Source organism: Diabrotica undecimpunctata, chromosome 3 (genome assembly GCF_040954645.1).
Source record: "Diabrotica undecimpunctata isolate CICGRU chromosome 3, icDiaUnde3, whole genome shotgun sequence".
NCBI lineage: Eukaryota > Metazoa > Arthropoda > Insecta > Coleoptera > Chrysomelidae > Diabrotica > Diabrotica undecimpunctata.
Genome location: NC_092805.1, coordinates 19,281,551 through 19,296,963, shown reverse-complemented (window position 1 = coordinate 19,296,963; position 15,413 = coordinate 19,281,551). Strand labels below are relative to the sequence as shown.

At 32.7% G+C, this 15,413-nt stretch overlaps 2 protein-coding genes across 3 annotated transcripts in view; one reads left to right on the top strand and one right to left on the bottom strand.

The window, feature by feature from the left end:
* The window catches only part of sit (ELOVL fatty acid elongase stuck in traffic), a 138,227-nt gene extending 129,431 nt beyond the window's left edge, over positions 1-8,796 (bottom strand). The window contains exon 1 of one of the 2 annotated variants that reach the window (XM_072525397.1): positions 8,637-8,796. The gene's annotated coding sequence lies outside the window, so the exon portion shown is untranslated. Of the gene's footprint in view, positions 1-1,741; positions 2,115-8,636 lie in introns of those variants that run through there. The other variant, XM_072525398.1, reaches the window with a different exon arrangement.
* The window catches only part of LOC140436516 (very long chain fatty acid elongase AAEL008004), a 134,723-nt gene that overhangs the window by 1,510 nt on the left and 117,800 nt on the right, over positions 1-15,413 (top strand). The gene's annotated exons all lie outside the window — the stretch shown is intronic.

Below are 15,413 nucleotides of genomic sequence, written 5' to 3'. Positions count from 1 at the left end.
GTACTTTTGATACATTAATAACAATATGTACAGATTTGAACTTAAATTTCAAACCGAAGCAAATAATTTCTGATTTTGAAATGGCAATTCAAAATGCAGCCCAGTTAGTGTGGACCGACATTATTATTTTGTTGCAAATTTCATTTAACACAAAATTGGTACCGAAAAATTCAAAATTTAGGTTTGTTCTGGGAATATAAAAATCAAACTGTTATTGGAAAATATTTAAAATTGTTTTTCGGCATTCCTTATTTAGATCCAAATGATGTTGGTGACTTTTTTTTGAGGACTTTTTAATATTATGCCAGAAGATGACCGAGTTTTGCAATTTTGTGATTACCTAGTTGATAATTATTTAACGGAAGATTCAACGTTTCCACCTTACATGTGGGCTTCAAAATTCATCATCTCTTATGTTTACTACAAACACATGTGAATCATTTCACTCGAAATTTAACGAATGTTTTTATAAATCACATCCTGACATATTTAAATTTGCAGACATTTTGTTAAATTTTCAAGCAGAAGTATATGTGAAAATTAGAACTGCACATAGATTCGAACAAAAACTTGATAAAACGGCAAAAAGAAAAGTTGATTTTATTGAAAATAGGCTAAATGAATATTATGTTAATCAAAACATTACTAAATTAGACTTCCTTAAGTCAGTTTGCAATTATTATGCAACTTAACTATTATATATATATATATATATATATATATATATATATATATATATATATATATATATATATATATATATATATATATATATATATATATATATATATATATATATATCACTTTCTACTAAGAAATTTAATATTGCTTCAAAAACATTTTTTTATTATTTGGAAGATATTTTACGTGGTTTAGAAAGATTAGGCCGCGAAGGACCTGCTTCCACATTTTCACTCGTTTTTTTATAATGTTTTCGAACAATTGCCATTTACAACGAACTGTCTTTCAACGTTTTTTAATGACGATTTTAAAATTATTTACTAGACTAGTTTCACGATCCTTGGCGTTCAACATTAACACTAACTTCGACTCAAAGATCATAAGTAATTTCAACCTTTTCTAATCATAAGTGGACTCTTGTCTGGCATATATCATTAAGGGTTTATATATAAGATAAGTATATACAACATTTTATATACTTTAAAATATATTTCTTAAAATATTACCCAGCACAACCGTTATTTCAATTGTTTGTATGATATTTCATTTGCTTATATATTCGCGAACCAATGTAATTATAATTGAAGAATACCTGGGAGAATCCAACAACCTGATAGTAAATTTAAATGATTTGGTGCATTACTGACAAAAAAAAACCACATTTTACATGCACAATTTTACAACACAAAAATGCATATAATCAGTAGCATACATGCGCGCCATCCGCACATTGGTGAAGGCATTATGTGGCTCACATGTATGCCATCCACACGAAACGTGTTAAGTTGCCTTTTTGTTGTTATTTATTTATTTAAAATATAATTATATTACATAAATTTTTCTATTACTCTTATTAAATTTAAACAAATCAGTTTTAGTATTAAAAAAATTATTTTTTGTTAAAAATAAAAAAATGTCTTATAATATATTATTGTTTTGTGTAAAGCTTATTGTGTAAAGCAATATGGGGTTGTGAATAAATTAAAAATAATCAAAAATAATAAGAAACCAATATTTAGCGAAGTGATAAATATTATCATGTACAAAGAAAAGCACTTACCGTTTGATTATTATGCATTAATTATAGCTAGGGTAGAAAAATAGTGGCTGAGCACTTGGTGGGTAGAAAGGACTTCCGGTGTCTGCGATAAACTGGAGATGTTTACAGTCCGATGTCTCGTTTCGATCTTTGTGTCTGGTTTACAGCTCGGGAATGAAGCCCTGATATCAGAAAAGGGCTAGTTGTGGGTGGCCCGTCTTAAACAAACGTACCATAATTGATTAGGGTTTTAACGCTGCAACTTTCTGTCGCATTGATACCAAATTGCGTATACAATTTAGCAGAAATTCGATATTCTAAAACGTTTTCTGTGCTTGTGAGGCAATTACGAACAAGTGCATTTCTTTGAACTTGAAAACAGATTACCATGTGTTGGCCAGTTTGAAAATAACAATTTACTGAATTCAGAAGAAAGAATATACTGTAAGCTTTTAAAGTAAATAAGTAATTAGAATACATAATTAAATAACATCGTATCTATTACAGTAATAAAAATATTAAACGTAAAATATGTAAATAAATACTAAATACTTTCCCAAACAATTACATATACGATTTTTTGTTCTAAAAATATTTTTTTAATGCTAAAAACTGAATTGTTTAATTTTAATAAGGGTATATAAAAAATCTTAATAATTAACAATTTTTTAATGTTTATAATTATCATTAATTTAACATAATTATATTTTAAATAAATAAATAATAAATGGTTAAGAAAAGCTTTGTACATCCCATAGTCATTATCTGCTTTGTTTTGAATAATTTTGCAATGAAAATACAATAAATGTTACTTTTTTGACGTTTTTAAAATAAGAAAGAGCCAAGCCATCTATTTTGAAACTATGTTGGAATTTTTGAAGATCGCATCTGGCCCTTCAGTTGGCTACCCACACTCCTTTTACTCTAGTCGGTAGTTTTTTTAACCAGCTTTCTAAATATTTTTGAGCCATTTAATTTGAACTAAATTCTACCGAGTTATTGTGAATGTTTATAAGCTTAAAAATTGCTATTTATTATTCAATCATTTTTTGTACATAAATGTAGTTTTTATTTTCATAGGTTATTAGTATAAATCATACAGATGAAAATCAATTCCTTAATATTGAGATCCATTCAGTTAAATTATCTGGACCAGCCTTAGAAATTAGATCATTTTTAAAAGAATTTTATAAACAAATGAAACTTCGCAAAAACTATTCAACTGACCTGACTCATCTTTTGCACACAATTCAACAACGATAAAGCTCTCAAGTTCAGGTACATTTAAACAAATTTTAATAAACAATAAAAAAGTTATTAACAATATCGAACAAACTTTTTTGTTTAGTAACCGATTTTAATTTACCATGATAACTTTTGATCACCACACACCAAAAAAATAATTCACCACACAGAACAAATAGTTAAGCAGCCAACATTGGAAGAAAAGATAAATGTCATAAAACATCTAAGAAATAACAAAGCACCTGGCACAGATGGAATAACTGCAGAACTGATAAAGAATGGTGGACATGCGCTATGGAGGCGTATCCATAAACTGATCGACCGCATGTGGACACTAGAAGCCATCCCAGAAGATTGGAAAGTAGGAATCATACTTCCTATGTACAAAGGGGGAGGCAAACGAGTCTTCAAAAATTATAGGGGCATAACAGTTTTAAATGTCGTCTGCAAGATAGTATCAGGAATTATATACATGAAAAATATGTTGAATATAACATACCTATTTACAACTTGTATATCGATTTCAAACAGGCGTTTGATGAAGTAGATCGACAAAAGATGTTAAAGCAACTATCTATGTTAGGGATGCCCATTAAGTTGGTTAAACTTATACGAATGACTCTGGAGGGTTCCAAAGCTATGGTGAGAATAGATGGAAATATGATGCAGGCCTTTGATATTAAAAATGGAGTTAGACAAGGTTATGCCTTATCAACAACACTTTTTAAGCTAACTTTAGAAGCTGTTGTTAGAAAACTGGATATAAACGGCTATATTAATACAAGATCAATGCAGATATGCGCATATTCGAATTATGTTGCCATAATAAGCCGCAACAAAAAGGTATTAAGCGAAAAAGATATAGAACTGAAACAAGAAGCTTCTACGTTTGGTCTATATATAAATGAAAGCAAAACAAAATATATGGAGTGCACAAAATCGAATCAACATGAGAATCTGAAGGTAGACAACCATACCTACAAATATGCCTCCACTTTTCCCTACCTAGGCTCAATAATAAAGGACATCAACAATATCAGTCAAGAAATACAAGCACGGATTCTTAGCGCCAAGTGCTTTTATACATACAAAAACAATGAAAAGTAAGTTACTGAATCGCGAGTCTAAGCTTGGAATCTACAAAACAGTAATTAGACCAGTGGTCTCATATAGATGTGAAACGTGGACCACCTCAACCACTGATAAAAATCAACTGAGAATATTTGAGCGCAAAATACTGAGGAAGATATTTGGGCCAACCCAATGCAGCGATGGTTCGTGGAGAATTAAAATGAACCACGAGCTGGATGAACTAATGCAGAGCGCAGATATTGTTAGATTTGTAAAGTCACAAAGACTAAACTGGCTTGGTCACCTACAAAGAATGCCAGATAATCGAGCTGTAAAAGTAGTCCAGAGATGGAAGCCCTAAGAAAACAGAACAAGAGGAAGGCCCCGTAAAAGATGGATAGACGACGTAGAGAGGGATCTTAAAACCATGAACATCAGGCAGTGGCGAAGGAAAGTATCCGACAGGGCAGAATGGAAGAACATTGTTAAGCAGGCCAAGACTCACAAAGGGTTGTAGCGCTATTAGACAAAGAAGAAGATGATGATAACTTGTGATCAGTATGACCTTACATAAGAAAATTGTCGGGGTTCTTTTGTCAACGTAGAGATAGGCTGTAAACCATATAGAAAAGAAAAAATGATCAGGTGTCTAAACAAAATTTTAATAAATACTTATATAAATAAATTCAGTATAATTTTGTTTATTTAATGGCATAGACATTAGTCATTTCGTAGTTTGCAAAAAATACGTCAATCAGACAAATACACGATACTATCCCCAATACAAAATTAACGGATAAATAATAGAAGATAATAGGATAAGGAACATACGGGATGGCTTCCCATCTCGTATGGCTTCTCGGAATCTCGTCTAGGGGCCCATTGAGACATTTTTAGTAGACAAAAAATACTGGACCACAGATAAGGTTAAACGTATTTAGGTTAAACAAAGGATGAAAATCTAAACTTACGCACGATCATGAAAAAATTCCATATTGTGAGACTGTCGCAGAGACAACAGTGACTGAATATTGAATGGTGCATAGATATTAACTTTGATTAAATTTTTGTAGAGGTGGCAAAATTCAACAGCCTTCATTTTTTTAATGCTGTTGAAACTTAGGATATTCAAAAACATATGATCAATATCATATGTTTAACTTTTGTATATATAAATAAAAAAACATCTAAAAAATTGTACATAATACCAAAAACAATTAAGCGTTTCTTGTTAAAATTAACAAGAAACTTATAATATGTATGGAGAGCATATTTCTTTATCCCACTGAAAAAGTTTGATTATATCTATATATAAAAATAACGAAAATTAGAATATTTTCTTGAAAATATTAATTAAATTTCAAAAATGAAACTAGACCAGGATTTTAAAAATATTTTCACCCAGAATGCGATGCAGCTTTAACTATGTTAGTATATGAAACAAAGGACTATGTTGGTATATGCAAGCGTGCAATAACTATTTTCAGTAAAAGGGCTGTGAGAGGTCTGGCTATTTTCCCATGTTAAATCCCATAAGAAATCGCTAAGGTTCATTCTGGTCATTTTTTGATCTTTTCGTTGAGGAGGCTCGACTACTCGTCCGTAACGAATACGTTACCACAAAAATACAAAGATGGCGGCATTTCCAAAAGGACACTAAGCTTGTAATGTCTAAACGGCTCAACGTTCAACAATGTGCAATGTATCAATGGAAAGGGGAGGTGATAAAGAATATGTAAGGACAAAAAACAAACGCAAAGACAATGACAAAACGGTACTTTATCGTTTCTCTGTTGTTACTAGCCAGATTACTGCGTGTAATACGTTAATTGAAATAGGAGGGGATATCCAATACGTTAACACAAAAAATAGACAAAAAGACATTGTCAAAACGGCACTATATTATATCGCCGTTGCTATTGGTCCCATTTTGACGTATGAGACGTCAAATGAAAGAGAGCGGGATATCGAATATGACAATAAGAAAATCAAACATGGCAACATTGCCAAAACGGCACCATATCATATATTTGTTGTTATTGGTTCAATTACTACGTATGAAGCGGTAAATGGAAGAGGATGGGCTAATGAATATGTTATCACAAAAAACAAACGCAAAGACGTCATTCACGTCATTTCAAGTGACATTTTATGTAAAATGTCCCGTCCTGCGTCGAACGTCTTGTCCTGCGTCTAATGTCACGTTATTTATATCATTTCACATCAAATGTTACGTCCTGCATCGAATGTCACGTGTTACGTCTAACGTGTTATTCTGCGCCGAATGTCACGCCATTTCACTTCAAATGTCACGTCCTGCGTCGAATGTGGCGTGTTGCGTCGAATGTCACGTCATGGGGAGAGGAAATATGTTACCATAAAAAAATAAAGAGGGTGGCATTCTCAAAAGGACATTTCGTGATACCTCAGTTGTTATTGGACCTATTTTGACGTTAATGGTATCAAATAATGAGATTTGTTTTCATCAGACAAATCGCATTCTCACGCGATCTGTTGGCAACAGCCTTTAACTATGTCCAAAAGATTAGTAGGAACGCGCCAGAACTCATGGCTGAAGGACCTCAGGAGATGGTTCGACCGCTCGCAGCAGTTTCCAAATTGCCATTTGAATCGCCAACATTCGAAAGGAGACGGCGCCATGAGAAGAAGAGCCCTTTATTAATAGCCGAAATAATTAGGAAGAATCAAAGCGGCTGGTATAGAAGCTCTAAAAGTTAAATGAAAACTTTGTCGTCAAAAGAAGCAACAATGAAATAGCTTTACGGTTTACATTTTATAAGTAGAAGAAACCAATCCGCTAAGGATTTTTGCTTAAAAGAGGAGATATGTTGTGAAATGCAACTTTTAGATTTTCCCTCTTACATCTTTAGCATCGTCTTTTTTGCCTTGCAATTTATAGAAGGCACGGATTAAAGCAAAGATCTGAATTTTGGTTTCGTCAATAGAAATCTTAGTATTTCTACTTTGGTGATTTTCAAAAATTTTTATTTAAAAAAATTCTTTTATAAAAGATATATTAATATCAAAATCGTATTGGGTTACATCACAGAATTTTTTCGGATTAACTATTCCATCATCAGTGCTATCTGGATTTACATATTTGAAGCCACTTAATATGAGCGGCAAAAGCCTTTAAATGTAGTTTAAGGATTTTTGCCCACATATTTAGTGGCTTCAAATATTTAAATCCAGATAGCACTGATGATGGAATAGTTATTCCGAAAATGTTCTGTGATGTAGGACCATAGGGTTTTTGTATTAATTTAGATAATACGATACTTGGTACAATACTTTTTACAATATATATATATATATATATATATATAATTATATTACTTTCACGTCACTACCTTACATACCAACATTAACATCCAAGCTAACTGAAGTCTGCTAACTATTCTCAGATTAAAATTGCAACTAAAAATATTAAAACATTGGCTAAATTGTATACACGAAAAAATCACAAGTTAGTATTATGGAAATCTCAAATGTCGTTTATAGAATCATCATCATCAGGGCTTTTCATTCAGGGTGGGATGTTTGCAGCTCTTACTTAGAGCTCTCTGATTCGCTTTTTGCGGTAAATCACTCTGCATTCCACTTGTATGTTGTCAAAGTTTGTTGTATGACTTGGCTTTCATTACAATTTTCTTCCACTCATTTCGATCATTTATAGAATACCATGCGAAAATTGTAATAAGTGATACATCGGACACACATCTAGAAATCTAATAGACAGACTCACATCACATAAAAGTGACCTCAGAAATAATAAAAATACATCTGCAGTAAAAGATCATGAAACTAGTAAGAATCATTCATTTAATTTCAACGAAACCAAGATGAAGTCATGAAAACCAATTAAATAAAAGAGAATTCTTAGAAATGGTATGCATAAATAAATATCAATGTGTTAGTAACAAAACTGATATTGATAAACTAAGCAATATCTACAATTACATTCTCTCTTACACAAAAAAAAAATAATTCACTAATATTAAACTTTCCTGACTAAATTCAAAAAATTTAAGTATTCAAATTTGGCGCCACTTTACTTTTTTGTTTAAATAATCAGATAACAAGTTAAATATTTCATCAGTCTATTATGGATAGTACGCAGCCATATAACAGTCGAAAACTAGTTATCAACAACGAAAATTATAATAAACAGAAACGATTTTCTTTCTGACATAATCAAACATCAAAATAATAATTATCAATCATGTTCACTCAAATTAAATAAAATTAAGACATTGTAATTGCTAATTTAATAAGAATTTAATTTTAATAAGTTTAAAGCTTTATTATGTTCAAACTTTAATGGATTAACCTCATGTTGTAAGTTTTTGTGCTTGTTTTATACAATGTTTTTTCATTTTAATTTCATTGTATTTACTTACTGATAAAATAATTATAGCTATATTTCAGCATATCCTGAAGAAGCAAATAAATTTTCCAAAAGCTAGAGATAATAACAAAGAATTTTACTTATCCTGCCATATTAATAACTGCAACCTCAAAATAAAACTTTAGTTTACCTAAAATATGATTTACTTTCAGCATATACTAAGCTACTTACAATAAATTACACCAAAACAGTTTTCTTGCCAATACCAAGCTACGAATATGATTTACCGAACTACCACAAACTAGAGACGCAAATTAATACTAAAGTTTTTTTTAATAAAAATAATGAATTAACGAATAAAGTCGAATATTTCGGTATAATATAGGATAATCACCTCAGATAGAACCACCATATCCATCAAACCGTAAATATACTAAGGATGTTTGCCTAAAAATTTGAATATCTTAACAAAGATAATTAACATAAAAACCTTCATCTGTTATGCCAAACAATGATGGGATCTTGAATCACATGTGAAATCATAAATTGGGGTGGAGAGTCGAATACATAACTCAATAGAATTGAAGTACTACAAAAATATTTTAAATTAAAAAGTCGTACGTATCCTCTAATGTGTTCTAAGTATCATTAAAATAACTCTGAAACTAAAGCAGGATTATTATCGATACCATAATAGCATTACAGCAGCTTATAAAAGAAATATTGCCACAGAAATCCCCCTCCAATGATTGGAATATTGAGATAATATAAATAGAAATATAAATTTGGCATTTGTGGACCTGAGAAAGGTTTATGACTCTGTACCAAGGTCAGAACTATGGGAGGCAATGTACAAATTAGAAATAAAGACGGAACTCACAGAAGCTACAAAAGCTCTGTATAAAGAAAATAAAGTGTTCATTAAAATGGGAACAAGAATCATAGGAGACTTCACCACAACAAAAGGGCTCCTGCATTGTTGTTCCACATCCCAACCCTATTCAAAATATACTTAGAGAAAGCCTTGACTACATGAAAAAGAAAATGCGAAGGCATGGGAGTAGACGTCCTGACGTAAATGTCATTGAAACAGTATACCATAAAACCGGCACTAACGATTAACCCACAACGGATTTTACACAAACTTAAAGCCAAAATAAAGCAGGTTTGCAATAAGATTACCTTTAAATAGAGCAGATCTATAGTCCAGGACTGGACATAGACGTTAATAATACACAATTTGGTTTCCGCAAAGGCCTAGGAACACGTGAAGCTCTTTTTTCACTTAATATACTAATACAAAGATGCCTGGACGTCAATCAAGATATATACGCATGTTTTATTGACTATAATAAAGCATTCGATAAAGTACGACATAAACATTTAATGAATGTCCTGAAATCAAAGAAGATTGACTACAACGACCTCAGGATCATATCAAATTTATACTATAAACAGCGAGCAAAAGTACGTGTTAACGAACAGCTGTCAGAAGAAATTGAAATTAGATGTGGAGTAAGACAGGGATGCGTATTGTCGCCAATTGTTTTCAACGCCTACTCCGAAGAGGTCCTGAAAAAAGCTCTTGAGGGTGAAACAGCTGGAATAAAGGTAAATGGAGTTCCCATTAACAACATTAGATATGCGGACGACACTGTGATTTTAGCCGAAAACATTGAAGATCTTCAGAGACTGGTGACCAGAATAGCAGAGTATGGAAAAGAGTATGGTCTAACAATAAATGCCAAGAAGACGAAATTTATGAGAATATCGAAAACTCAAAGAAATAACGAGAATCTTCTAATAAACGAAACCAACGTCGAACAAGTGGACAAATATGCATACCTGGGAACAATGATTAACTCCACAAATGATTACAATCAGGAGATAAAAATAAGAATAGAAAAGGCTAGAGCAAATTTCAACAAAATGAGAAGAGTTCTATGTACCAGGATTTAAAACTGAAACTAAGAGTTAGGTTGGAGAGGTGCTATGTTTTTTCGACCTTATTTTATGGAATGGAATCTTGAACCTTGAATGCTACATCAATGAAAAAACTGGAATCATTTGAGCTGTGGGTGTACAGAAGAATTCTGAAAATATCATGGACAGAACACGTCACAAACAAAGAGGTTCTGAGAAGGATGAACAAAGAAATGGAAATTTTAAATTCAATAAAAACAAAAAAATTGGAATATCTCGGACATATTACACGTGGAGAGAAATACACCTTGCTCCAACTGATCATGCAGGGAAAGATCCAAGGAAAGAGAAGCATAGGGAGGCGTAGAATGTCATGGCTGCGCAACCTGAGAGAGTGGTATGAATGTACATCAAATGAACATTTCAGAGCAGCCGTCTCAAAAGTCCGAATAGCTATGATCATTGCCGACCTCCGCCGCGGAGATGGCACTTGAAGAAGAAGATAGTCCAGTAAATGCCCAACCGATTTCGAGTGGCCGTAAAGGGCGATGATACTATTAAAAATAAAAATTCCTTCCATGTCCCAATATTTAGTTGCCAACTAATATTATTAAACATTCATTATTATTAATTAGTTCTGTTAGAGTAAGTATATTTTGTTTGGTGTTACAGATTGAACTTATATCTTTAGAAACTAATTACGTAGTAATACTTACTGTAAAATTTAATCTAAATAAAACTAAGATTAAATAGCAATTTTAACCTTAGCGTTATAATGTACGAACACCAGGAGTTGGATACTACGCCGTATTAATTAAATATGTTGGTGAGTGAACCGTGCAATCCGCAATAATAAACAATTTCTAGTATAACTTTTGAACAGTTTAATGTTGGTTATTTAAAGTAAATAAAATTTATAAGGTTGAGGCAATAAATTATAAATTTTTTGCTTCAGGTAAGTAAAAGAACGTTGACCAATACATTTTTGCATACCTACATGGAAATTGCGACGTATTCTAATTTGTGAATCTTGTAGAATGTTTGTGTCGAAAAAAGCTAATCGATTCACGATTTTTTAAAATATATATCAAGCTACTGTAACTGTAAATATGCTTAATTTACATCAAAAAGTTGATTTGGAAATTAATGAATCTGTTTTTATTATTGGTATTATTTTTTGTAATATTTCTATCTTGTTTAAACATTGTTTTAGTTATGGCATCCAACGCAGTAATGCCATACTGTAAACGTAGTTCTTCTTTTTAATTTCTTTTTGTTGATTTCTGATTTGTTGTTGGTGATGAACTACACAGAAGTAAAAATTATAAGCATAAACAATTAGTTTTGCTCAAAATCGGTATTGGCCTTGCAGTCTTGGTCTTGTTCTTGCATTTTCGCAAGACCAAGACCAAGACCAAGACCGCCTAATTTTAGCAAGACCAAGACCAAGACTGACCGTGCAAGATTTGAGCAAGAACAAGACTAAGACTGCGAGGCTCTTGCGTCTTGCAGTTAGGACTGAGTGTAGTTTTAGCTAGTATAGTAGTTCGTGTATATGAGATGCAAAAAAAAAATGTAACAAAAATTTGGAAAATTGGACTTTGCGCATTACGAACAATACCATTAACATACATAGCGAATCAAAATATGCATTAAAAGAACACTTGACAGATTTGACACGTACTCGGAGGTCATAATGACAATGTAAAAATACAATATTTTGTACATTCTTTTCCAGCAGACGACTTCTTCTTCGTCAAAATACCAAAATATTTAAAGTAACGATATATAATTTTCGGTTTTGTATTCGGTACCTACTTAGTGTACGTTCACACAGACTATTATGGCGCGATCAGCGTGCGATGCTTTGCTATGCGATGATATCAAACACTTGTATCTTAAGCGTCTTGTTCAAATAGCGCGCAATTTAGTGCAATGCGATGCGATGCTAGTAGCGGCTAGTATGCGCTTAGGTTTGGTTTTCAAGAATGTTTGATTCCATCGCCAGTAGTCGCATGTCTAGCGAGCGATAAAACGAGAGACAAGGTGAATAAATTATGGGTTGAGGTTGCAGAGGAGTTACAAGTGATTTTTATTATGTATTTTTTATACGCATTATAATAGTTGCACCATTGAGAGTGCATTATCTCAAATTATCTGTATAGCGCAAATTATCTGTATTTTTTTGGTAGATTTATGAAAATATTCGGTGCACTATTTTAATATTCAAGCTTACCTTAAAGTTATTGTAAGCCGTTCTTTAACGCGTATTGGTTTCCTTTAGTTTGTGTTCATTTTCTTTACAAAAGGAGTTATGCGTCTCTGGATATAGTCGATTGTTTCTAAAGACATCCGAAAATATTCTCGAAATTTATCAGGATGCATAATTAGATTAGCAAATAGATGATGAAACTCTTTAAATGTCGTACTTTCTATTGATTTTATTAACTTATTTACGTTCTCTATTTAAACACTTTTTGAAAATATTGTAACTTTAACAATGAATTTTCCGTCAATATATATTTCAGTTTTCTTTTCATCGTCATGTCCGACACAAAGTAACGAGTAGTTACTTTTTTTCTAAACTTCATTCCCAATTGACTTTTCCTTCGAGTCTAATGTAATAACTGTTTTTCATCTAATCTTAAAATACAGTCAACTTTATGTCATTAATTTGGTTTTTCTGTATTTTAACTATGTTTTAACACATTTAAGCTTATTCAATGCAAAAGTTTATTAAGAAATAGATTGTTTCCCGTGGGACATAATAGATAGCTCAGTTAGTTAGAGCATAGTCACGGATCGCTTAAATCGTGGGTTCAAACCTCACCCGGTGCCAGTTGTTTAGACATTTATTAATTTGGTTGGCCTTTATTATGTCTATGTTAATTCAAGCTTAAAATGTACCTACTCTGGTACGTTGTTCTAAGATCTAAAGTAACGTTTAATAAATAGCAACAAGCTAATGGGTAACTGCGAGACTTGCAAGACTCCTGCTGCAAAACCAAGACCAAGACTGGAAACGCAATACCAAGACCAAGACCAGGTGTATTGGCGCAAGACCAAGACAAAGACCGAGACCTTGAGTCTCTTTTTGTTCTTGCATTTGGGCAACACTATAAACAAAAAATAATAGAAAAAAAGAATATCTTTTCCATTTTTTTTCTGGATAACATTTTTCTTTCTGTGCAGTTCATCCCTCTGGATTTACGTGCTTTTACAATTTGATTTATCCAACTTTTTCTTGATCGGCCTCTTTTTCTTTTGGTTATTCTTTTTGTGTCTTTTGTATCTTATCTCTCATCTACTCTGACTTGGTTGCTACTGACCCTCAGACGATGCCTGAATGGGTTCTAGATGGCAACTAATTAAAATGACAATTTTTAAAAGGACCAATGAAAAAAGCAGTCAATGTAACTTATAGTATATGTCGTAATATGACACTAGCCAGCAACGTTGTCGTTCAAATCTATCATTTTAATTAGTTGCCATCTAGAACCTATTCAGACATCGTCTGAGGGGCAGTAGTAACCCCTAGTGGGAGTCTTACGTTGCCATTTAGGTTATCTAAGAAAAACTCAAACCTCTCTTTTTTTCTGCTATCCTCTTGTGACTTATCCGCGAATCTGAAATTGATTACTGGGCCTCAAGTCTCTGCTCTGGGCTACGTCCATTTCGGAGACTTGGTGCTCGACGGTTTAGGTCCTACGTGCCCGGGTTTTTTGGATCTCAATTTTTTTGGTGACTTGTGCCGGTTTTTGTTGATGTTTTTTGTATATTTTTTTTGTAGGATGTTCTGAAAGAAAATCTTATTAGTGAGCGTACACAGTGGTTGTGACTGCCTGCATTGATAGACCTACGAACGATCCGTGGTTATATATATATATATATATATATATATATATATATATATATATATATATATATATATATATATATATATATATATATATATATATATATATTGCTTCGGACGCTTGTTTCCATCACTGCAATGCATCAAATCTCATTATCTCTCTCAGTATGAGACTTAAGTGGTTCTCCAGTTTTAGTAGATTCTCCAGTCTTAAATTTTATTCTGGTTTTTCTGTCATTATATCGGTCACACTGACTTATTACAGTTTTCTGAATAAAAAATTTTCAGCGATGTATCTCGCTTGTGATGTTGTGAGCCGCTTGGATGTATTTTTTAGTTGCTTTACAGACGTGTCCCCATGCAAGAGATGCGTATATTAGATCGGTAATATGATGTTATTTATTAATTTTTTCTTTGTTTTCGTTTTTAGTTTGCTTCTTCCACCTACGTTTCTCTTAATGACGCTTTTGTCATGTTGGTTTTATGTTTTGTGGCGTCTACGTGTTGTTTAAAGGTTAATTCTTTGTCCATTATACTCCCAGGTATTTAGCTTTGCTTTTACATTCGATGGGATTATTTTGCACTGTCAATTGTTTCTCTGGCTGATGATGTCTATTTTTAAAGAGCACTGCTTGCATTTTCTTGGAGTTTAAGGCTACATTTCTATGTTTGACCGCCGTCGCCGTGCGTTGGCATAAAGGCTGAGTAGAGTTCCAGGTACTCTTGAAACATCAGCGGTATATATTGTATACAGTAGTAGTGACAGGATTGCTACCTGTGGTACTCCAGCCTCCGTGTTTCCAAATTCGGACAGGACTTATCCTATTCGAACTCTGAGTATCCGGTTGCCCAAATATGAAGAGATCAGTCTCGTCATTGCCCCGGTGTATCCATAGCCTCTTATTTTGTAAATTAGCCCTTTATGGTTGACTCTATCAAAGGCTATGCTTACGTGTATTGTTTGTCGCCGGCTGCAATGTACTTCGGTAATTTGAGTACTTGTAACTCGTTGGAGTGTTCTGATCGGAATTCAAACTGTGCTTCTGTAATTATAACTAGCCTGTCTGTTTCTGCTTGGAGTCTGCTCAGACTCTTTTCACAATATTGCTGATTGCTGGAAGTAAGCAAATCTCGATATTTCAAAGATGGTTATTTGATCTGATTCAGGTGCTTTCCTTGGCTAACTGTTTTTAATAAAGTCGTTAATCTCCTCCGGTAAGAAGCGCCAA